The sequence below is a fragment of the Anser cygnoides genome, chromosome 16 (assembly GCF_040182565.1).
Source record: "Anser cygnoides isolate HZ-2024a breed goose chromosome 16, Taihu_goose_T2T_genome, whole genome shotgun sequence".
Taxonomy (NCBI): Eukaryota; Metazoa; Chordata; class Aves; order Anseriformes; family Anatidae; genus Anser; species Anser cygnoides.
This window is the reverse complement of record NC_089888.1, coordinates 6336272-6360622: the sequence shown is the minus strand read 5'-3', so window position 1 is coordinate 6360622 and position 24351 is coordinate 6336272. Positions and strand designations below refer to the sequence as shown.

The following is a 24351-nucleotide window of genomic DNA, read 5'->3' as shown; positions in this document are numbered from 1 at the left end:
ATGGTTGTCATGTTCTTGTTGAGCCAATTGCAATCGCGTCATGGCCAGATAGCAGAAACCAGCGTTGTCTTAGTTTCCCAGGAGTTAATTCGTATTTTGGTGGAGTTCAAGGAGGACTTGCAGGACTAGCAAAGCAGCTCTTTATTACGTTTATGAAAAATAAGACTTGCAATGTATTTTGAGTCATAACATCTATACACTGGATCCAAATCTTGGTTACTCCATTAATTATAAATTCTTGCAATAAAATAGGCTGTGGTGACCTACTGGAGACTAGCACAGGAGCAAGATGTTTCAGTAGTTATTTAGCCACATATGAGGCTCTGGAAAAGGAATTGGATGCATAACCACACTTTCTTTTTTTTTCAGTAAAATGTCTATATCCTGAAATTTGAAGGGAATCCAAAGTTTACATGAATGAGCATAGGTTTGGTAGATAATGCATCCTCCACATTAGGAGAGGGAGCTGGCAAATACTGAAGTGTTTTCTCTTTTAAAGTCTTTGATATTCAGAACGACAATTTTATTTGCTCAATAATTGGCATAAATCAAAGAAATATTTTCTTTTGAGTAAAAAAATGTTTGTTTGAATCAATTATACATGCGTGTGTGTGTACACATTTTTGTCGCTGAACCAAAAATTACAGTAATTAGCTTTTTCCAAGAGGCTGTTGCTCTTAAGAGAAAAGTAGCAATATTTTGACTTTTTACATATGTTTATTCATACTATTTAGAACCCAGTAACAGTGATGACAATTTTCTGGAAAAAAAGGGGAGTAGCATATGAGGAAGTAATGGAGTTGTTTTTTCTTCTCTAAGTGAACTGTCCATTTGGCAGAAAGCCATCTTAGGCAATCATGCAGGTTTTCATCTAGCTCCTTCTGTGAGCTTTTATTGCTCCAAATATCTACAAAATGAGTAAGCTGGAGGATTCTTTTTCCTCTTGTGTAAATTACTAGTGAGCACGTAATTACCTGTTATAGTAATTACTTTGTTTCTACACAGAGGTAGCAACTATATGCAAACGAAGCACTCAAATACCTGAATATTTTGGCATTTGTGTTTCATGTGCATGAAAATGCGTCACAATTTCTGTGTAAAGGTAACAGATGATCATCTCATTTCTAGTGAAATGCAAACAAGTTCTGAAGGGCATATCTCAAGATCTCAATTCAATTAGACTTGTGTAATGATCTGGTGAGAGGGTATTACATGCAAGGTTTTCTTGATACCAAATCCTTTATATCTTGTATCAAACACTTGAACTAAATATTTGCGAATTAGGGGTATTAAATTAAATAAAGTCTGTTTCAGTGTCGTGAGATTTCCTCTTGAGGATGCTCCCACAGTTATTACAAAAGAACAGAGCAGAATATTTAGCATCCTACCAATGATTCCTTCCCTGCCCAAGGATTAAATGAGGACAGGCTTCAAATTCACCCCAGGCAAGAATCCGTGCTTGAATGGGATTCTTGCTGATCTGGGTTATTCAAGTCCTCAGTACCAAAAGTAAGCCTTTTGCTGTATTTTCTGAGCAGTCTCCCTAAACCTTCTCACCTCTAACACCCCAGACAGTGAAGAATGTCATAGTGTCTCTGAAGCTCTGCAAGTTTTCAAATGCTTCATGCCATTTGGTCCAGATTAAATGAGACAGAGGCCTCAGTCCTAATGGGTGTCACTGGAAGTGGTTAGATGCTTGGGATTATTCCCTTTTTTCCTGAAAATGGTGCGGTCTGCCCAGAAGGAAGGCATGGCATCAATATTGGAGAGTTTATGCATGTCTGATTCAGTCTAGATTGTTTATCTTTTAAACACCATTAACTGCAAATTAGCTGGTACTTCTGTGGCCAGAAATTAATAGATTCCATTAGCGAGCAGTCTCAGTTACAGGATTATTTTCCCCTCTACCTCATGCGCTCGGCTGTTTGCATTTGTGGTGCTTTCCTTTTGTGCGGGAGGTCCGGGCAGCGCTGAGCCGCCGGGGGTTGGCTCTGACTGTGGCTCGTTCCCCTTCCTGCCCCTCGCTTGTCCGAGGTGTCTGGTGTAATCAGCCAGCTCTCTCTTCTTGAAATCTTTGGATTTTTGGTTTCTGTGGTTTCACCCTCTTGCAGTTATTGCATTGCTTTCCCTGTACGTGTTTCCTTGCAGATGGGTCTGTAGTTCTCTTCTCTCTTCAAGTCACCTGTTTAAAAACCAAAGACAAACCCCCAAACCTCTGTGCTGTTGAGTAACAATTTACATCACTGCCAAAACGTCCTGATTCTGTGCAAAGGAGACCTCGGTCTGTCCCTGACATCCCCTGGGGCGGTCCCTGGAATGGTTCTGGTGCCACAAGCAGGGCCCCCTGCTCCTTGTCCCTGCCATGCTCAGTGCATTCCTCGCCCTGCAGCACAGCATCATCCACCTCCGTTTAGATCTCTGTAACCTGACTATGACAAAACTGCCTGATTTTTCCTGCGTGGCAGATGTCTCAGAGTTTTTCCTACCTGTGTCTTGTCCAGGCTCAGAGTTCACTTTATTGCAAAGCCCATTAGGGAAAGGAACTGTGGCTATATTGGTAAGTCTGTGGAGGACGCTTTTGCCCAACGCGTTGCTCTGACCTTAGTAGTTCTTGTTACGCTACCTTCCTAGGCCATATCACTTATAACCTGTTGCTACCTTACATCCCTTTTCTGCATGTATCACTTTTTTGTCTTATGTTGTATGCTTTTTTGAGGAAAGAGTATATTTCTTTATCCCTGTGTTCTATGGCATCCAGTCCATTGAGGTGTAGGTCATTAAATGGGATTCCTAAATCTCTGGAAATACAAACAGTAATATGGAGAATTAATTTAGGATTTGCAAATTAAGGATTTCCTCTCCCTATATAGCACATGAAGTATATCAGCACAAAATTCCTGTGTAATTAGATGTAGAGAATATTTTGTCTATTATGAAGCGTCCTAGACAGGAACAGGAACTATTAGTCCATTCCTCCAAACCAAAGTTATTCCAGTCCTTTAATCCCTTCTTAATGATTTCCTAAATGAAATTCATAAAAGCTGTAGGAAAAAAAAAAAGATGGCATTGATTTTATTCCCCCCCCCCCCCCCCCCCCCCCCCGTGTTCTTTGAAGCATTGAACATGTAAATGCGAAGATAGATAGCAGATGGATTTTTAGATATCCCGAGCTGTGTTCTGTTCAGTCGTTCGTCCCACAGCTAGGTATCGCTCGGTAGCTGGATCCTGCTTTGCTGGCCCGGACGCATCCTGGGAACTGAAGGGAGCGATGCAAATCTGGGGGCAATGCAGGTGAGGGAGGCGTTTCTTGCAGGCTCTCAGTCTCGCTTCCCAGTGCAAACTGGTCCAATGGGAGAAAACCACCCTGTTTCTGGGAGGACTAGTGCCCTAAAGCACCTGCTTTTAGCTGTGCCTTTGAAGAATGCTTTGCAAGCTTTGAGAGCAATCTCAGTCCTGTTCAAACTGCAGATTAGACTGAGGAACAAGATTGGTTGTGTGGTGGCAGTCTTTAAACGGAATGATTTATAAACACAAACTGTAACTAAATTTTGAAGGAAACTGGATCTCCAGACATCAATGGCATGATTAGAAACACCGTGGGGAGTGCATGCATAAAGCTTCTTTTAATTCTCCGCTTTTCAAGCATTTAATAGCTTGACAGCAACATTTTAATAACAGCCGACTAGGCCCAGTTTTGGCATGCACCGCATACGGAAACAGCTTCTGGAAGCTGTCCATGGAGCAGTGAATTCCGTTTCCGCAGGCTAGAGCTCATGTGGAGATAGAGCACCGAGATAGAGCACTTAGGATTCAGGACGCCTTTCCATCACTCGGTGCTTGGGAACGTTGCACGTTCCTCGTACCAACGTGTTACCGGCCCTCGGCAGGGGGTTGTGCTGAATTAATTTTTCAATGCACATTTTCTAAGCTGACTTCACTGAGTAGTGCTGAAGAAAGCTGTCTTTTAGCAGTGAAGTTTCGGTTCTGGAATTCTATGTGGTGTTCCCCTAGCCTTCATCAGTGACAAGAATGGGGACCATGGCTGGAGACCCTTTGAATAGAGCTCCTGAACACTGGAGCTCCTGTCAGTATTTGCCGCTTTTCTTTTTTTTTTTCTTTTTTTTTTTTCTCCAAGATCTGACCTTTCTGAGCCTTGGCTTTAACCTTTAAAAGGGAAATTTTCTGTTCTGTTTAAAAAATAAAAATGAAGCCAGTTAAGTTGAAAAGGACTCAAAAAATTGTATCTCCTGATAACATATCTGTGATTCTGTGTTGCATCTTGTACCATTCCTTATACCTCCAAAAAGAAGTAGTAAATATGCTTACAGTTATGGTGATTGCTACCAATAAATTGTTTATTCAAGGAAATGGAAAATTAGGGATATTTAGACTATTAAAATTGTATTGCTACTTAGAACCTTGCATACAATAAGAATTAGGTCTTTCATCTGAATTGGGATGTAGGTTGACATCTTGCTATATCCTTGTCAAAGAGGTGGAAAAAGGCACTGTTTTGCTAATAAACATGTGACAAATCACTGCAGTGGGAATTGGATTTTCAAGGTATGTCTCAGTATTACACCTTTTCTCATTTTAAAACATAAGAACAATAAACTATGTTCATTCATTATGTTTATATTGTGATATAGCCAAAATTGCATACCACTCACCTAAATTTATCCACTGACCTTGTTAAAAATATGTAGGCTTGTGCAGGGAAGTGCCCTAAATATAGAAACGAATTGCAAATGTTGTTTGACCAAATGTCTCACATTGGCTGGGAAATCATGCTCCTGCAGGATGGATGCAAATCCTGGAAAATGAATTCATTTACCTGTCATCTGAGCGTATTAGCTCCTAATGTGAAGCAATATGTGCAAGCAACAATATCTAAAGAGGTGCATTAATAATTGAAGTTTGGTCCAACCTATACCGTGGCAGCAGTAGTGTAGTTGGATTTCGTTATGCATAGGTTTCTCCTTTTGGCTGGTTTTCTTCTCTGCCTGAGCCCCGGTCGTAGCTCATCTGCTTCCCAGGGCTGTTCTGGCTCGGGGCGGCGCAGCTGCCGCGGGCGGCGTTGCAGCACCCTGGCAGCTAGCGGGCTGTAATTCCCAGGGAGTCGGCATGGCATTTCCTCAAGTTCAGTCACCATGTTAGACATCTTTTAATTGGAAAAAAATCAGAGTAGTTACAGACAGGATTACGCCATTCCTGTGACCCCATGTTACTTCTCAAGGCAAGCGAAGCAAATTGTTCGGTAAACTTTAAAAACGGTGGGCATCACAAATGGTTGTACCTTAAACTAGCAGGGGAAAAGGGAAGACTCCTTTATTTAGGCTTTATGCTTTCTGAGCTAAATTTTTAAGGAAGATATTTTGCTTTGGTTCCTGTATTTATGTAGAGTAGAGGGCAGGGACCCCCTGAATCCCTATGCAAATAAGTAGCCATATTATTTTCAATATCAACAGATTTCAAAGCTATAGTCATTTATGCACATGCTTATTTTTAAACATTTGAATGATCTCATTGCCGTCAAATAAAGATCTCCTTTGGAGGTTCCTGGTTGGACGGAGAAGTCTATTAGAAGCACATGTTTTGGTGGAAGAGGTGATGCTGACAATGAGGCAGGTGTGGAGGAATCACCATTACGTTTTACCCTAAGTAAGACGTCAGAAATACTCATCAGTGGAAACCTTGCTTTTTCTTGTGGCATTTTGACCAAAATAAGCTATAAAACAGAAAATGTATCGAAGCCTATGTTAAATGAATTAAAGCTTTTGAAACTCTTGCTTCAAAACCCATGCAGAAAGGGTTGCACCTTTAGGTCAGGTGATGTTCTTGCTAATGAAATGTATGCTTACTCCTAACATCAGCATCGCTTTCAGGATCAATTTTAAATCCATTTCCACTTCTCCGTGCACATCAACACTGTTGGCAGGTCCAGGCTGGGGTCTTTCTGCTCCTCAAAGGGGCAGGTGGAAATGCAGGAAGGTCCAAAGGCAGCAGCTCTGCTCGCTGGTTAGCAGGGTCCCCAAGGGAGCAACTGCGCTGTGCTCTTTGCTACCAGTAGCACTGGGCCCTCTGGATATATGGCCCGATGCTTGGTCGTGCTCTTCCTCTGCCAAGTGACACTGAATGGAAGTTGCTCTAAGGCATTCAGAAGGTGCTATGTATTTATCAATTATAAACATTACATTTGTGAAGACTGCTTTCTAGCAGGTAAAGGGATATTAGCATCCTCTCAACTAACCCTTGCGTTACACTGTCAATAATGTGTTTAAATATACAGTTTGATTTTTTTATTTTTAAATTTGAACCCCTCTATTTCCATTTCTTCTGTGATTAAATGTATTAAATTGCTATGCTGATGACCGCAAGGGTTAGATTAGAGATCTTGGTAGCTATCTTTGCGACAAAACCACGTGAAAGCAGGTTTCAGGTGGGTTCTTTTTATGTTTCATTCCTTTTAAGGTAGTGAAAACCCACATTTCAGTGCAATGGTGTTTACTGCAGAAAAAACAGGAACAAAATAAATAGATAGGATTTGAACAAAACTGATCACTCAACAGCATCTACATAATCCATAGTCTATAATCCCTGTTACTAACAAATCTTTTCTGAGTTCAGTGGCATTGTTTGTTTTACTTTCTAAAAAATGCACGATGGGAAGAGGTATGTTGATGGTAATGTGCTGTGAATAGCATGAAGGCATTCTGTGCACAGCATATCGTATCATCCATCATTAAGTTTTTCTTCTCTTCCCTTTGCTAATGCCAGTGAATCAAATATTTAAATGTTTGTTAGTCCTACATGCAGCTCTAAGAGTATGTTGAACAGGATAGAAACATTGCGTAGTACAAAATTAGGCTATAAAGTGCAATTTAAGCTGGAGATTTAGTAACGGACACAGAGCAAATGAACTCAGAAAATTAACATTAGAATTTGCACTTAAAATGCTCCTTAATTGGCACCTCTTAGGATACGTTTTGAACTCACCCAAAATGATTTTTTCATTTTACTGAAAACAGTCAGTTTGGGCTGACAGCACCTGGGTCAGAGTGAATGAGAGATGATGATGTATTTGGCAGCTTTTCTAGTCGAGCACTGACAAGTCTTGTTCTGTAAAGAAAAAAATCAAAACATATCAATCCACATGCTCACTGTACTGAGCAACTTCGTTGTCATATCTTTCAAATTGTTTTAATGTTTCAGCACTGCAGAATTGAATGCATAACAGAAGGAGACAACTATCTGCAGTTTCACTTTGTTGAAAACAACTACATAAGGAAAGCAGAACATAACTAGCAGAGTCCTGATAAGGTCATGTCAAACAAATTAATAGGAGACGGATAAGAAAAGCTTAAAAATCATTCTTTTACAATGATAGTCCTGCTGGGATGGAAAACTAGTTGGGCCAGCCAATCCAGTCCTTGTCTTGCCTTAGTGCCTTCCATGTCCCCAGGATCCTGGGCTGTCTAGCTCTTCGGAGTTCATTTACTAATCCCTTTCTAGGGTATTTCTGCGTGTGTGCTGACCCGATCTGCCATCCAGGCCTCATTAGAACTGCTTACTGACTCCAATCCAAAAAGCCACCTCCTGCCCACTCTTCCAGATGGGAGAAAGACATGACAAGAAAAATATCGTATTGGCTTAAAATTATTTTTGAGTGCCGAGTGCCTTGGTTTTCAGAGTGAGCTCTAAGTGCGCACCATTTCCAGGGGCTCTGTATAGCCTTTAACAGCTGGAAACCTGCCGCCTCTTTGGCTGGGTGTGCTGAGACACCAAACAACCTCAGGCTGATTCTTGGTAGTAGCTTTTGCATCACAATATGTAACACTGCCTAGCTATTGTTCATCACCACTGTAGCCTCAAATGGACTCCCGGTGGTGCTGGCACAGGGGGACCCAAACCCACGGGTAGAAGAGGGAGGAAATCTTGCCGTTCCTGTTGGTAGCCTAGTTTGGGGATAAATGCCAACAATGTGTAAAGACCTTTTTATTTATAAGAACACAACTTATTTCTGGGAGTGGCAGGGCCACTTGTGCTCTCACTGCCAGTCTCTGCACTGGCAGACCAGAGCACGTGCTAGAAGCCCCCTGCTGCAAGGTGATTTTCAGCCTTAGCTAAATGCTACAGACCCAAGCAGTTCCATTAAATTAAATTCTGGCTTCTAGATTGGGTCACCCACTAACTATACAGGAGTTTTGCATTTTTCTTGCAGTTGTACTTACAATTACATTTGTGACTATTTGAAATCTGTTAGAACGGAGGAAAATAGTTTTGAATACAAATATGTAGTGTTGTTCTCTGTGCTTCAAATGCAAGGGTCTAAGCTTCTGCTGCAAAGAGGTATTCATTAATACGGTCGAGCTTTATTAAAGGACTTTGTTTAAATAATGAAGAGGATAAGCTTCCTGATTTTTGCCACTGATGTTTCTTGTGAAGAAACTGAGAGTCAAGGGTGAAAATAAGGATAGCTGTGTAAATGAGAGGCTATCCTGACACAGACTTGGAACAAGAATATCTGTGATCTTGGGTCCTTTCATTCTGCCTCGGTCTGTAAAATTGCCCAAGGATTACTCAGAAGTATATGAACACTTTTTTTAGAATCAAACATTTTTTTTCTGCATTGAAAATCATCTAGTCAATAGGTTTGTGTTTAAATATAGCCTTGTTTGCTTCCCTGTAACCTGTTGCTTAGTTCCACTGACTAAATGTCCCGAGGCACAGTCTTCTCATCCTTTTGTAAGTGGAGTCTACTTAATTATTTACCTTAGAGCAAAGATGTTACAATTATAGCCTTCCCTTTGTGTAAGTAACCAAGCATCTCTTTGACTGTTATGTTAACTGTTTAAGAATTAAAATATCTGGGTATAAATCTGGCCCCTTTATTCATCTGAATTCATGGGGTTGCATTGCTTAGCTGAGAAGCGGTGATTTTATCTGATAACTGCTGTTTTACAGATCACATAGGGTGAATCTAAAATTCTGATTAAAGGAGTGTGGGAAAGCATCTATGCATTTGTTTTTTCAAAGGATTTCTGCGGGCATGGGATCCGGCGCTCTCTTTTTCTTCCGTAATGATTTATAATTATCTCCCTTCTATCCTCAACAGCATGTGTGAAAAGAGCTGCCACTTCTAACAGTTCCCGATCCTGAAACCTTCCTGCAAGTTTCCCTGCATTTCCTTCTCCTTCCCCTTCTAGCAAAGAAGGAACTGGAGTGTGTTCCCCGTTGTTTGCAGCAAATGCTTGTTAAGTATTTACCGTTATATATCCCTGTTCGCTCAGGCGGGGAGGGGACACTGCAGAGATCCTGCTTACACACATCTACAAGCAATCCCCATTGAGTAAATCAGTGTTTAAAAATCATTAGTGTTTCTATTGGTCTGCTCTTCTGGCAATCAATGCTTTTTGTGTGTGTGCATGTGAATGAACGAAAACAGTTTTGGAGCTTTTTCTATAAAAATCGCACAAGTGTGACAAAGCATCTTATGTTGGAAACTCTCAAAATAAGTTCTCTAAGTGGCTGAAGATTTTAAATGCCTCATTTTCCGATTTTAATTGGGACAACTGGTTTTCAGGCACTACAAACTACAGTTTGGGACCTGCAGGAAATGAGGACTCAGCACCTTGGGAGGACTGGTCCCTGATCAAACAGCGCTGGGTTCATTGAAATCATTCTCTGCGCTCATGACATCATGCCATGCTTTTCAGTCTTGGTTGTTTTTTGTATTTAGTATAAAGGTCATGTTAGGATTAAAAACAATGAACAGCTCACAGCGTGTCTAGTGACCCTGTAAGAGAAATGGTAGCGCATTTCTCAGTAAAATATACATGTGCTAAGCGCAGTGCTGTGTCCGAGAAGTGGAATTTTCTAATTACGTAGTCATTTTGAGAAGGAATGTGCTTGTTAGAAGCAGGCCAGGTGTGCAGTTGTGATGGGAGTTTGAAAATGCTGTGTAATTACACACCTTGCATAATATAAAGTTTACAATAGCCACACAATTGATGCAGCAAGATGTAACTACAACAAGTTAGTGTCTAAAAGGACACCTGTAATCTAGCCTACAGCTATTACAATTATGTTGGAAACACTGTCTAGTGTTAAGATTTATTAGTGTGTTAAAGCTGCCACTATTCTGAAACAGAAAAATCTGAGAAATACTTTGGAAAATGATGTGAATAACACATTTTCAGTGACAAATGAAAGTTATTTGAGAAGTCTTACTGTAGTTCCCTGAGGGAGGAAGTCATAGTAAAATCACCTTTATTCAAATATTCAATTCAGTAATTAGGTAGTACTTTCCAGTAAATTGGCTTTATGCTCTCACATTTGTGAGAACTTGCATAGTGTGCGTCTATCCTAGAGATGATCACCAAAGCGTTATCACTTTGCAAGAAACGAAAACCATTGGAGCAGATTTAAAAAGAGGAAAAGGCGAAGAAAAAGATTTCTGTGGCAGCCCCTGTGTAAGCTAATGCAGTTCCCAACGTGCTTTGCTCGCAGGGTGTGAAGACTGGAGCCGAAAGTGAAGGTTTCCCCAGCGTTAGTGAGAAATGCTTCTGTAAAGGTGCTGTGCGCCAGCGCAGCGCTGCTGAACGGCCCCGTGCAGCAGGGGTAGAGAGGCAGAGCCTGGCTTTTTGCAGCCACTCCTGTCACAAGGTGTCTGTGCTCAGCTGCGACATGACTCGGGAGGACACAAGACCTGCCAGCTCCCCTATCACCCCAGTTCTGATTCTCCTGACCTGTGCCTGCATCTCTGTTGTGCCCCAACCCCGTCTTGGGGGCTGCAGGAGCCCCTCAAAACCCCGTGTGGGCGCTTTGCACTGTCCCTGCCTCTGAGGGCCTCTCCACAGAGCCACCCCGGGGAGCTCCGTGGGCACCCGCAGCCGGGCGGTGACTCAGGGCCGGACGTCCCCGGGGACACGCGGAGGCCTGCGCGGGCTCTGCCCGCTGGGTGCCCCCACCAAGGAGTGGCCGTGCCGGGGCAGGCTGCTGGCGGCAGGGGCTGGGAGCGCCCAGCCGCGGCCGTGCCCGGGCAGGTCACCCCCTGCTCTGTGCCACTCACACCTAGAAATGGCGTGTGTGTGTGTAGGAGTGTGCTACGTGCACCTCAGGGCTGGTGGTGAGAGCCTGTCCCCGGACAGGCACCTAGGGCAGCCTTACGCTGCAGGCTGGGGTGGCTTTTGGGGTCGGTGTCCCCATAGCTAAAGGCCTTGTGCAGGCCCTGATCCACATCAGGCTGTTTTTGTCCCTTCTCCTGCAGTCCTTTCCTCTTTCATCACTCTCAATTCACTGTGGTGCTCTGTTCAATTCAATTCTATTATTGTTTAGGATATTCAGCCCATACCTGTCCCCTTTCAGCCGTAAAACTGAGCATGCTAATTATACTAAAGGAGAAAAGGAGTCTATTTGAGGTAGGAGGTTATTGCTCAGTTTTCCTGATTTATTTGCTGCCGCTCTGTGAATAATAGAACAAGCCTTCAGGACAGGAACTGAGACCAAGCAATGCTCCCAGCATTATTTCCTTCCCTGGCTCTTTAAACCACCCACCAGCTTTCCATGCCTCGAGGTAGGAAGGAGTATGCTGCTGGTGACCAACGTTCCTCGTGCTGCCATCGCAAGCATGCAATTGTTGGTGATGATATCAAGTGCTCGTGAAGAGGAAGGCACATACCAGAGGGGTGACATAATACAAATAAAGGCTCTGTACACTAAAGGCAGTTAAAGGCAGGTGTAACAGGTGGTTTGAGAAAAAGAAAAAGCACATAGCCTTGCACAGCACCTCCTATGAAATACAACACAGCGAGGAGACGACAGGCAGTACCAGGTGCTCTCTGTTCACAGAGATACAGCCAAGAAAAACAAGTGACCAACATTTGTCACAGGCTTGGGAAATCCAGGTGCCCTGGGCAATCCGTTAGGGGGCATTGCCAGGTCTCTAGGAGCTGAGATTGCTCTGAGCAGGAGACGGGGACTTGTCTGTGCTGTTAGATGATAGTCCATATCCATCAAAGGGGAAAAATGACAAACAAAAAATTCTTCTTCTTAGTTTAGAAGGAACTGTAAAATCTGGTGTGACAAGTTGAGTAAAATAATGGTACAGTAGGGACATTCAGTGCTTGCATGCATCCCATAAAAAAGGAACAAATCTGCTTAAATTCTCAAAAAGAGAAGTGACCTGGTTACAACGTATGTGTGCCTCCCAGGGCAAGGTATGGAATACATGTTTCTAATCTAGTGAAGAAAGACATAGGAAGAACCAACGACTGGAAGTGAAGTCAGACAAGTTCACCCTAGAAGTTAAGCATTGAGTAAAAGAGCTTTTAGCCTTGAAGGAAAAAAAAAAAAAAACAAAACTAAGTTAAATGATTGCTTTTCATCTTGGTCGAGAGAATGTCGTTCTAAACGGAGCATTTTATTCAAATACAAATGAGTGGACTTAAAACAGATTTCAACAGATAAGAGGAATATCTTAAAATTAATGGGTGGCCTGATGGCCCAGAGTAACTATCTGTGGCTCTCCTAAATTGGTTATGATCTTAAATAAATTATATAGACATGCCAAATTGGAATAGCAGACCTCTGATTCTCTTCCTTTGCCTGCTCTGACTCATACATCCTCTGTAAAGACATCTACATTTTGGGGGTGGAAAGGGAGTCCTGTGCCTTTAGTTTATGAAACATGTCACACCAGATTTTACACTTTCCTGTATACTGTAAGGATTCTAAATCTAGCAGTTGTGGCCAGATTCCAGTCCCTTTACATCATTTAGGTAGATAATTTGTTCCGCTATGTTTTTCTTTCTTCTTAGCTGTACTTTCTCTTTGAAGCCTCTAGCTACTGAATTGGGAAGGTAAATTACAGCCTTTCTCAGTCCTGAATTGTGCCTCATGTTTTGATTTTGGAAATCACATAATTGATTCATTGCAGGATGGCTGGCATTCACATGGGGAAAGGAGCGGAACCCCTTTTCATAGAAGCTGCTACATGAAAATTGTTGCTATACTTAAGCATGATCTTTCAGTACCCCCTTTCTTGGGGCTACAGGAGAAGCGATGTTTTCTCTATGACACTAAGTGCAAAAAAGGAAATCACTCAGCTTTCAACGTGTGCGCTCATTGCCTTGGTGTTGCTTCTTTGGTGCATATGCAGGCTTTTAAAGGTCGTCATTCCTTTATGGTTTACGTAGTTACAGATACCCATGTGGGGCTGTGCCCAGTCAGAATTTGGCCCTTGATACTTGCTTTGGAATAATAGGTATTGGTATCAGGGAAACATTCTCTGGTCATAACAAAGCTGCAGTGAAGATGGGCAGTGGGTCTGGGCAGGGAAGCTCTGGACTGGGGGTATACATCCGGACTTTTTTTAGGCTAGGTTTTTTTTGGCTGTGTTTTGTTTGTTTTGTGATGTACACAGTCAGATCTCACTTAGTTTTGAAGCATCTGGAATATTGCAGAGGTAAGAGAGTTATATGAGAGGTAATGAGAGGGGGGGGAAAAAGGGCTTTGGGAAATGATGGGCATTTTCTGTCCTCTGAGTTGCATGGTTTTAGTACGTGGTTAACTCACTGACCAGTCACGGTTTTGGACTGCTGCATGGCAGAGTTTTCATCCAACAAATACCTCTGTGGTACCCACCGAAAAAGGAGAAGATGAAAGTTGATTTTTAAAAGAAGAAAAGCAAAGGGAAATCTCCCCCTTTTCAGAACTAAGCTGGAGGAATAAAACTCTCTCAGGCTTTCCTTTAAAAGGAGGTGTCTTATACAAGTCACCCTCATATAAGCATGGGGAGCTGCAGAGTCTTTCTCATCTACTCAGTGTGAAAGTCTACTTAATGCTAATTAATGCCTCTTTGTGATGGACGCTTGCAAACCAAGGTCTGGATTTTGTAGGTGGCAGCATTATGTTATCCGTGTGCATTTCTAAGGAGCCGCTAGGGACAGATTTATGCCATTCATGTATTTTGTATCTCACACTTATTTAGATTCTTCTGTCCTAAACATAAACGTATTTAGAAGAAATAAAAATGCAAACGAATAACTGGTTTGTGTTTGGTTAGCAAACGGAGCAGGAAGTGTGGATGTGCAAATGCCCAGCAGGCTCAGGGGTTAAACCTCCTCCCTTTAATTTTTACAATGGGTTCTCAACATCCAGAATAAACAAAACTCAGTAAATTACTCCTTTTGCTGTGCTCAGTTGTCCAATCAGCCTTCCCTCTTATATACATTCTGTTTGAAAAGTAATTTAGGCAACTGGGAAAGTGCCATGTGAGATGCAGAGGAAGTCTTAACCACCAGAAATTAACTTAAAATGTAAAACTCTATAGCATACGAGTAACGTGACCAAGAGGTTATTATTTTAGTTTTTCTTAATCAGTTCAATAAACTGGCCAAGACCTGTAGAAGATGGTTAAGGGAAGCTTCTCAAATCAATTATTGGGAGACAAAATAAAACGAACTAAGTATTTCATCTGTGGTGGAATTGGGTTTGTTCAAAGAGCCTGTGTAGAAATAGTTTTGAACATTGATCATCTCGTGTTAGCTCCTGCACATTTGAAAGGAGATGGGTACCCCACTGAGCAAGCTATTAATGAAGTATTCTCTCTGCTATGATGATGAGCTAAATGCTATGCAAAGATTTCAGAAGAAAACTTGTTACAGATGAGAACAAAGTACTGAAATCTCTCTGCAGAGATGGATTTAATGTTGTCTAGTCATTAAGTAAAAAGCCTCAGATGGAGCATATATTGCTGTGACGGACTTTCAGTGGTAAAACAAGTGGGTTAACGGCTGGTCGGGGAAATGGTTCCAAGGGGAAAGGAGGGCTATGTGTTGGATTAGGTCAGATTATTAGTATTAGTGTTCCCTTCCTCTGTGTGCATGTGCTGTATTGCAAATACACAGAAGTCTGCTGCCTCTCAGGCCAGGCACTGCCACCCCTCACCTTGCGTACATGGGTGAGGGAAGCTGCAAAGTATCCAGAAATTTTGCACATGGGAAATCTGCCTGGAGGGACCTGATTTATAATTGCCACGTTCATACCCCTCCGGCAGCAACGGAGTTTGGGAACTGGACTGGGCTAGGAAGATGTATAATTCCCAGTAAAGCACCTGCAGGGAGGAAAGAGCAGCGTGCTCTAGAGAGGACAGGTTGGCCCAGCAAAGGGGATGCTCAAAGGGGTGGCTCAGAGCCGTCCCAAATGCTTGCGGTGCCATTCCTGCCAGCAAGCAAAAATAGGAACTTCTGTAAGGAGAAAAGAAATAATTAGAAAGAAAATGAAAATACGGATACCCGACTGTGGATTTGGCAGGCAACAAAGAAAAACCAATTGGACAAAGGAAGACTTTTGTCAAAAGACTTTTCTGCCAAAAAGTATGATTTTAACAAAACTTTGGTATGGTCCAAACAACTTTTTCTTACAAAACTGTGAGGATTTGGGTGAAATTTTATTTAGAAAAAAAGTAAATGTGTTTCATTTCAGATTTTTCCTTAGGAACCTAATGTATATTTTAAAAATAAGGTAAAACAGATAATGTACAAATCAGAGACTCTGACTCCATTGAAACAAAATATTTTGATTGACTAAATTAAAATTTTGCTCTGAGATATATCCACTCTCAAGTTCTGTTGCTGTTAATATTTTGGCTTTTTGTCCCGATCCTAGGTTATAATTTTAATAGGTAATAATTTAACTTAGATGTTTTGCCTTATGAAAAGTTAATTTTCAACTAACTGTTCAAAAAGTGTATTGAGTTGGTCCAGCACTGTTGAGGCACTACACGCCAGCAATTTGCTTTTAAGGTTGTTCTTGAATTTACTCTGTTTCACTGTCGCCCAGAACTCTTGGCATAACAGTTCCCAACCATCTACAAAGGAAATGAAGGCACAACAGGAATCAACTTAATCTGTTTTTTTCAAAGAGGCGTCTTAAGGGCTGCAACGGGGTGCTGTCTCTAATGCTGCTCTAGAGCTTTGCCTCAGAGCCGGGTTTACCTTCTGCATGGGCTGCAACATGGGGTTGAAAGTTAATGCACAGTCTTGTTGGCCAGCAGCTGTCTTTGCTTGTATTTTCAGCGGGATTTCCTTGTTTCCCCAGCTCACCATTCATTGATATCTTGTTCCCCCAGCCAACGTACCGTAAGCAAAGGATTACTCGAGCAGGTGAAGTCCAGCAGAAATGTCAGACACGTACTAGACTGAGTAATCAGCCACAGCTTATCTCACAGGGGCTGGAACTACACTATAGCTGGGTTGATGAGTGTTTGTAATGTAAATGCCTTCTGCGCATTTCCTAAAGCTTTGTATAATTTTTTTTTAAGGTACCTCCAAATTAAGGATTTATTCAGCAAATAATCCCTCAAATGTGATACCATTTCTATTCATTTATCTTGTAGGAGGAACGCATAATTCTGGCCCGTTTAAGAGAAAAAACATGCCAAACATCTGGGATACCTCCTCTACTATTCTGATGTGTCTTTTGCTTATTTCTCAAGTTGATATTACTGTTTTAAATAGAGATATTTCGGTTATCCATGTCTGAGGTCAGACATATCTGACAAAGCCTTGAGGGAAGCATGATGGACATCAAAGTAGGTCTTGGAGGACTTCATGCAACCCTTGGGTGACTCATTGTGCATCCATGCTTTAACAGGAAGCTTTCGTTGTTCGAAAATTTACATTTTGTTTTCCATATCAGGCTTTTATTTCTGCTTGAAGAATTCTTCTCCGCCATGGTTTAAGAAGTCTCTTCCTGCTTGCTGCTGGCTGTGCAATGCCCAGTGAATGAGTTTTGATAATTTCTGTTAGGATTAATTAATTAATTGCAAATATCTTCAGGCTAAATTGTGTGTTTGCATGTCAGGATGCTGTTCATAATCAGCAAAATCACTTAAGGGCTTGACATTATGGATGTTATATGGAGATTGTGAGAGAAGCACATTCAATCTATATTAGTCAAAACTTTCTTTTCATTATTTATAAACCAGTTCCTATTTTATGAATTCTCATGCAGCAGGAAGATAATTCCACTAATTGATGAAATTACATATATTTTTTCTTCTTAATAAGATTACTCCCAAATGTGATTGGGAAATAAGGCTGTGGAGGAAATAAAGATCCATAGTAATATTTCAGGTTAGATGGAACACTGCTATCCCAAATGAATAAGCACTAATAAAAAGCATTTTATGAACTTCTACAGCCTGGCTACACAAGCTAAGTGAGGGTTGCAGGACGCATTACTGAAGTCAGAGAAAGGTTTTTAATCTGGACACTGTTAGCACCAACCGACCCATAAGAATAAATTGTAAGGCACATAAAGGGTTTTATTTTATTTTATTTTATTTTTTTCATTTATAAACCTGAAAGTTTTGGTTTCTGTCCTGATCCTAGATTATTGTGTTTTGTTTTTTAAACTGACATCTTCTGTTCCATAAAATCTATTGAGAAATCACACGGAGTTAGTCCAGCAGAGGTGAGGCAAGCTCAGCTATGGAAAGACTCTCTGGTCTATAATGCAATAAGAGACGGACTTTCTGAATGTCTTACACCTGCATTTTGAAATCATCAGTTTAAATCCCCTTGACTGTGAAACCGTTGTTGCTTCTGCTGAAATCACCAGTTTTCATGCACCTCGTAAAGGATTCTGATTTCGTTGCATCAAGTAATTGCTTATGGTTTTGATCTGTGGTATCTTGCGGTCCCTGTCCCACACTGGATTCGCTTTTTTTTTTTTTTTTTTTTCCTATTTCTGAATGCAACAGAGCTAGACCCAATGTCTCACCAGTCAGCTGCCAGTTTGTCCTCAGCAGCTCCTGGCAGGACTAAGCACTGATCTTGGTGCCTTTCCTAAGGAGTAACACCATGTTTATGCTATTTTCATTTCACAAACAAAGAATCTGAATCAAAAGCAAAAGAGAGGAAATCTGCAAGCAAGATACCTTGCTTGTTGCTGTCTCTGTGGCTTTGTCACCGCTGTGTATGCTCAGGCTGGCAAGGACGGTTACAATTCCTGGACAAAGGCTGAGAAACAACTCAAATCTCAGCAACTCAGCATGGCTGTGCAGGAACTTAACAGCACCTGTAGAAAAGTTACAGCTAAACTGCTTTCAAAAGGGAAAGAAAAATAAAAAACAAAACATAATGCCAATACCACTAAGCTTTAAGAAAACACGGAACAATACATCTGACTCTGGTTTCCATCGAGCTCCTGCACAACCTTGCTGTCCATGAGCCATAAAATTGCAAAATATGTTCTTGTATGGACTGCCCAAGTGCACCCTTACCTTCTGCTGCAGTCGCAAGAATTCATTGCGCAAGAAATGATTTATTGAAGTGTTTATCAAAACAGATTCGTAATTTACACTTTTCATGTTCAATGATGTGGTTAAATGAGGCTCAGACTTGGCATTATTTATGTTTCTGGCTGGGTATTTTGGTTGCATAACCAGGTGCGTGTGGAAATCTGGCATGCGACAAAATGCTCTAAGCACATGTGAAAGTGCAACATATGGCTGTTGTGATTGGATGGTATTTATAGGTTATCGTTGTTAATATTTACGATTTTTGATGTTGCCACAATAACAGAAAAACAAAGCTTTACCTAATTAACTTAAAATCTGTATTCCAATAAACTAGCCTTGTCTTGGATTTTGATAACCACATTGAATGTAAAATAGTAATGCAAAAGTGCCTTTTAAAAAAAAAAAATCAGTCTGTAAAAGTTCTCTTTCCAAGCACTTCAGTATAGGCTTTCCATAAGCATTATAGAAAGAAACTAGGTGGAAAAAATGCATCTGTCATAGAAACTGTGTATGTCATTGACTAGAATTGGCCAGTTGTGCCTGCAGTTATTTGACTTACATGCATATTTTTCTTTTATACAAGTGGAAATTAAGCACGTACTGCAGGTATGTTGGAGCATATGTTTCACTTAATAAAAAAAAGTGTATGTAAATAGATGCCATAGTAAAATCTGCTATTAAAATTCGGGTTTGAGACAGTATTCCTAGATGTTCTCCAGAGATACGAGAGCTCTGGAATGCAGCATCAGGGCTTGACCTCCTCCCTCTCAGCTCTCTAAAACTTGTTTTCCAACCGTCAGGGCTCAGGCAGGCAGAAATGGGAGGAAAACCTGCTGCTTTGCTTGTGTGGCGTAACAGGGCTGGAGCAGCGCAAAGGGCTCCCAGTAAGGGGAGGATGCTTGCAGCACTAGTGCTGCAGAAGATGAGCACAGAGCTGCTTCCAGAAGGCTTGCGTTACAATCCCACGGACTTTAAATAGGGACAGAGGTACAAGGCCAGCGTGGTAGAGAGAGCCCTGGACTAACTGGAGGTGATGCACAACTAGTGGCCCTGCTGAGCCTGGTGCTGATGGCTTTGCTCAGTGAAAAGGTGTGAAAGCACCGCTGGTGCCTGAGCTGCCCAAGGCCAGAGGATGAAAGCAGTGGGCAAAGCAGCCTTTGCCTGTCCTGCTTTGCTGCGGGCTCAGTTCTCTGGAGGTAGGGTGTGAAATCTTCGCTTCAGGGGATGTTCTACGAGGATACTGTCCGTGGGAGATAGGCATCCCCTGAAACCAGTCATCCTGATAAACACCGGTTTCCAAAGTACTTCTGGGGCTGCACTTGCTATATTTGGTTGCTGACTTAGAATCTGGGGGCATAGTGTTCTTGTTCTTCCCCATCCTTTACGTTTTTGCCTGAGCCCACAGTAACTTGGGCTCCTCCACGCTGGAGGAGTTGAAAGGTGATCTTTGTCTGAATCTGGATCACATTCAGAGTTAGGCCTTCACCCTTTAATCAGTCCCCATTTGTAAAATCCCATCTTCCACATAATTTCACAGGGTTTTTTTTGTTTCATCTTGTTGGCTTTTTTGTCTTTTTTGTTTTTTTTTTTTTTTTTTTTTTTTTTTATTGTTGGACTTCATCTGGTACAAAGGTTTAAACTACAGAAGTAATTTAAAATATTGTGGCATTTCCTTTCTTAATTAATCCCAACTGTTTTCCTTGGTAGTACAGAAAGTATCAGTATTTGATGAGGACATTATGCCTTCATCACTGGGGCAGTGGATTCTTCCTGCCGAGTCTGTAAACAGCAGACAAGCCACAGAGTTCAGCCTTCATGTTCTGGTTTTCATTAAGCCCAGACTAGAGGAGCACCCAGCTGTGTCTTCCTGTAAGGTCTGTCAGTCTTCCAAAGCTTGTTAACATGCTAATATAAAAGGAAATAGGGCTGACTTCAAGGAATTTACAACTAGTCTTAAACTTCAAAGACTGGAGCTACATCTCTTCAATTCAACAGCAACAACAACAAAAATCCTATAATAAAAGTTCTCTTAGCTTACAAGAAATGTTCGATGCATACAGATCTGTTAAGCCATAATGCACGATGCCACATTTTTTTTGTGGAAGTTGCAACACAAAGCCTCCTGCAGTTGTGAAACTTTGCTCATAGCTGGTAGGTTTGATCAGAGACAAGATAAATTGCTGTCCAGCCCACAAATAGAGTATCAGGAACGATGTTGTCAATCTCTCCTTCCCTAAACCTGTTTTCTATGTAAATGTTTGTGGTGGGTAGGTGAATCGGGCTCGAACAGCAGGCAGCGTTCTCAGGTGGCGGAAATTGGACAAACTCCTATGACTTCAAGGGAGTTACCCCTGTTTGTAACATCTGAAGGTTGTTCATCCCAGTCTGAGGAGACATCTGCAGCGTGCTCACCTGAAGGTGTCCCATCGAGGCTGGACACATTCAGTCGCTGTTCATGGATAGAGAGCACAGCTGTGTGCAGGTAGCGTGAGGCACCTTTTGAGCTGAAGAATGGCTTGTCGTTCTCATTCAGTATGGACACATGGCTGTGCAGGAAGGTTTACAGAAACAGCGCAAGCACTCAGTGATCCTTCCCCAGTCTCTGGTGATTTAAGATCAGGGACATCCTGAAGCAGAGCTGACATCATTTATGGCTGGGAGAAGTCATCTAGTTTTTCTCCCATCTCCATAGTACAGCACTTCTTTAAAGTTAAATGGATAGCTTGAAAGATTAACTGCTAATGCTTCTTTCACCCCTTGTGAATGCTCTCGGCTCCTGTTGGAGTCTACAGGAGCTTGCAGGAGCTCAGTGGGATGAGGCCACACACTCCCAGGTTCTCAGACCTGAGATGCTTTTTCACCAGTGCTGGAAGGAAGATGCCACTTTTATCTTCTGTAGATCAAATCTCTGATAAAGGAAAAACCCCTCAGATGTCCAATAACGCCCGTTATTTTGATGTTAGAAAAGATTTCCATTAAAATTCTCCTGGAGAAATCTGAAGAATTGAAATGCGTAGAAATAAAGGTGGTTTCACAGCTGCGATATCTATATATTGAAGTGCTTTGGCAGGGAACCTGAGCAATAAATGTGTCAGATGACACATCCTTGAGTCATTTGAGGAGATTTCTTCATGAGCTTATTTTTTATTGAGACTGAGCTCTTTGTGTCAAAGAACTATGAGAATTTTTGTGACTATTCAGCTGACCTCAAAATTGGTTTGTTTGGTCACCCAGAGATATTCAAAGCAACTCAACGCAAATAACAATAAAAAAAAAGACAAAGTAGCATATTAAACTCAGCTGTTATTCACACTGTTCCTTCTCTGACAGCTTGTTAAAAATGTTGGTAGAATAGGTGCTACTGTTATACTTCCGTTATTCGGTGCTAATTAGAACAAACTTACACAGAATCAAAAGTAGTTTCTAAAGGGAGCTGATTGTTTTAATAGGAATTAATTGAAAAACCAGACCACAGCGGTGAGGAAGGCCACAGGGAGCAGTGGCACACGTTCAGAGTCACTCACCAGCCTGTTCGGTGTGTGCCACGAGGGCAGACGAAGCACCGGGGGTGAGAAGACTGCAGGCCACCGATGGCTGGGCTGGTGAACAAGCAGCACAGCTGTGTCAGGGCTGGCTTCCACCTTCCTTTTTTTCTTGGAAGAGAGAAAGCAGAGACCTGAAAGGTAACAGGTTATTGTGTTTGCACACTGGCTGCCAGCTGGGCAGACGTCCCATGTAATGCTCTTTGCGGGCTGTTTCCCATGTGCAGTTAGACCATACATGACTGCAGCTTCTATCATCAGTTCAATGGCTGAGTCCTCCCAGGCGCAGGAGTTCCTGTTCTCTCTGCTGCCTTGCACTGGTCTAATCGGGGTCTCTGGAAAATAACACCCCTCAAAAAACAGGTTCTTAAGGAGTTCTTAAAGAAACAAATTGCCCCATAGAGCCTCTACTTGAACGTAAAGCTGGGCATTTTTGACTTTTCTTGACAGTAAAGCTAGGCATTTAGGCAGTGATGTGCCACTTTTTCCAATGTTCTTGAAATTCCTGTTTTAAGAGGAAAAATGACAGGAAAGGCTGCATCAGTCTTGTCAAATTTCTAGGAATGGAGCTAAATATGATATGGTGTGTATCTATTGCCTTCTGCCAAAAGCACCTCAATTTTGTCAGAGAAAAATGGTAGGAGACACTGCGCCATGAGCTGATAAGGTCATATTAAATCAGCTGTCTATTGAGTCTCACATATTTTATATATAGCCATCCCCTGAGGGGGTGTGGATGTGTTCAGACCCTTGGACAGCTAATAGCGCATAGGTGATGGCTGACAAGCAGAGCAAATCAGCTAGAAGGGAACTGCACTTTTTTATTAAAAAAAATGCAAATTTTGAAAAAAAAAATGCAGGAGGTCAACTTTGAAGGATCTTTTAACTACTGCACTTATTTTTTATGCTAAGATTAGCTTTTAATATTTTATCAACAGTGTGAGTTAACGTTCTGTTTTAACTAGTGTCAGAGCATATTTGAGAATCTCGGTCTATGAATCTTAAAAGCGTTATTTCTAAAAATCATCCAGGAGTTTTGCTCAAACGATGGCCGGTCTAGCACATGGAGTTTATTACTCATATGGTCATGGGCTTTGGAGACAGAGGACACAAAGTAAGTATGAGGGATGTCTGCACTGCAGCGCATGTGCTGCGTCATCATCTTGCACAACTCCAGTGTTGGAGACATCCCAGCTGCACTGCACTTAACGAACACACAACACAAGTGCAATGGACCATACGTATCCTTAAGATGTCAGATCTACTGCACACTCAGGGTATGTTTTATACAGCCTGCTCTTGAGCTACTGCTCAGAAAGGGCTGAGATTGACACCCAAAAATCCCAGGAAAAGTTTCTCCCCTGATAAAGCATCGAGGTGGGTAAAGAAGACAGCAGCAAGGAAGTCCAAACCCATGACTGATTAGATTGGGAGAAATAAAGCAATTGGACAGCATCTAGAAGAGCACTGGATGAGCATTGGCATTATGGTTACGAGCATTTGTAACAGCAGAGAACCTTGACCAAAGCTGTAGAGGTGAGGAGTCCATATCCCAGCTGAGGCACTGGAAAACTGACACTAGTTTGGGAACAGCCCCCCTCCCTGCAGGAGGAGTAATGAGGAACAGCAGGAAAATAGGAAATTAGCTTTAAAAAGGAAATGAAGATCCACAGTAAAGTTATTAAAATTATCATAGAATTTGCTTTGGAAAAAAAAATGTTGCTTAATATAGCCTTAAGAATCTGGCACATTCTCGATGATGTTAATCCATCTGCTGACATTTCATCTTACTCTTATTGGTTTTGCTTCCAGTTTTTTGATACCTCAAGCATTTTAGATGTTATGTTATTGAAGTCATGGGTCTTGTACAAAACAAATTACCCCATAGAGTTAATTGCACCCATCTCACTCTTTATCTTGTTGAGGTGAACTTCTTATCTGCATTTCATTGTGAAGGAAAAAAAAATCTTTTATAGGAAAGAAACAAACACACAAAACAGGAGCAGAAGTTGATCACCTCTTGCCGTTTTCCCAAGAGCAAAATTAACAAGATAAGCCATTATTACTTGCCAGGTATTATTTGAACCCCAAATAAACTGTTACCTGGATAGACCTGAGGAAACCTTGCACTTTTGTGGAGAAGTCTATAAAAATTTCCTTAGCATTGTTATTTGTTGGAGGGTGAAGTTTGAGATTTTTTTTAGCTGGGCAGTATCCTTGGCAAAGAAAGATGATATTTAAGCAATCACGGCACATTTATCGCGCTTCACAGCTTCGCTGTTGTACTTTCAAATTCTGACTGAAAGCATCTCAGTTTTCCAGTCCTTCCCCTTTCCGTCTCCATAATCTCTGCGCTATAAGTCATATAGAATTTCCAGATTTATTTTACTGTTGCAATACTTTAAATGTTGATTTTTGTTTGTTTGTTTTGTTTTGCTTTTCCTGCCTTTTTTTTTTTTTTTTGGTAATTGCTGCATTGTTGTGGACAGAGTAATTCAAGCA

General features: G+C 41.6%; 1 protein-coding gene and 1 long non-coding RNA gene across 7 annotated transcripts in view; one reads left to right on the top strand and one right to left on the bottom strand.

Moving 5' to 3' along the window:
- The window catches only part of SPO11 (SPO11 initiator of meiotic double strand breaks), a 322526-nt gene that overhangs the window by 50117 nt on the left and 248058 nt on the right, over nucleotides 1–24351 (top strand). The gene's annotated exons all lie outside the window — the stretch shown is intronic.
- Nucleotides 4637–7983, bottom strand: LOC106041957 (uncharacterized). Its single transcript, XR_007166428.2, has 3 exons — nucleotides 7710–7983; nucleotides 6997–7119; nucleotides 4637–5161 (listed from the first exon to the last, which is right to left on the bottom strand). It is a non-coding gene; the product is annotated as an uncharacterized lncRNA (long non-coding RNA).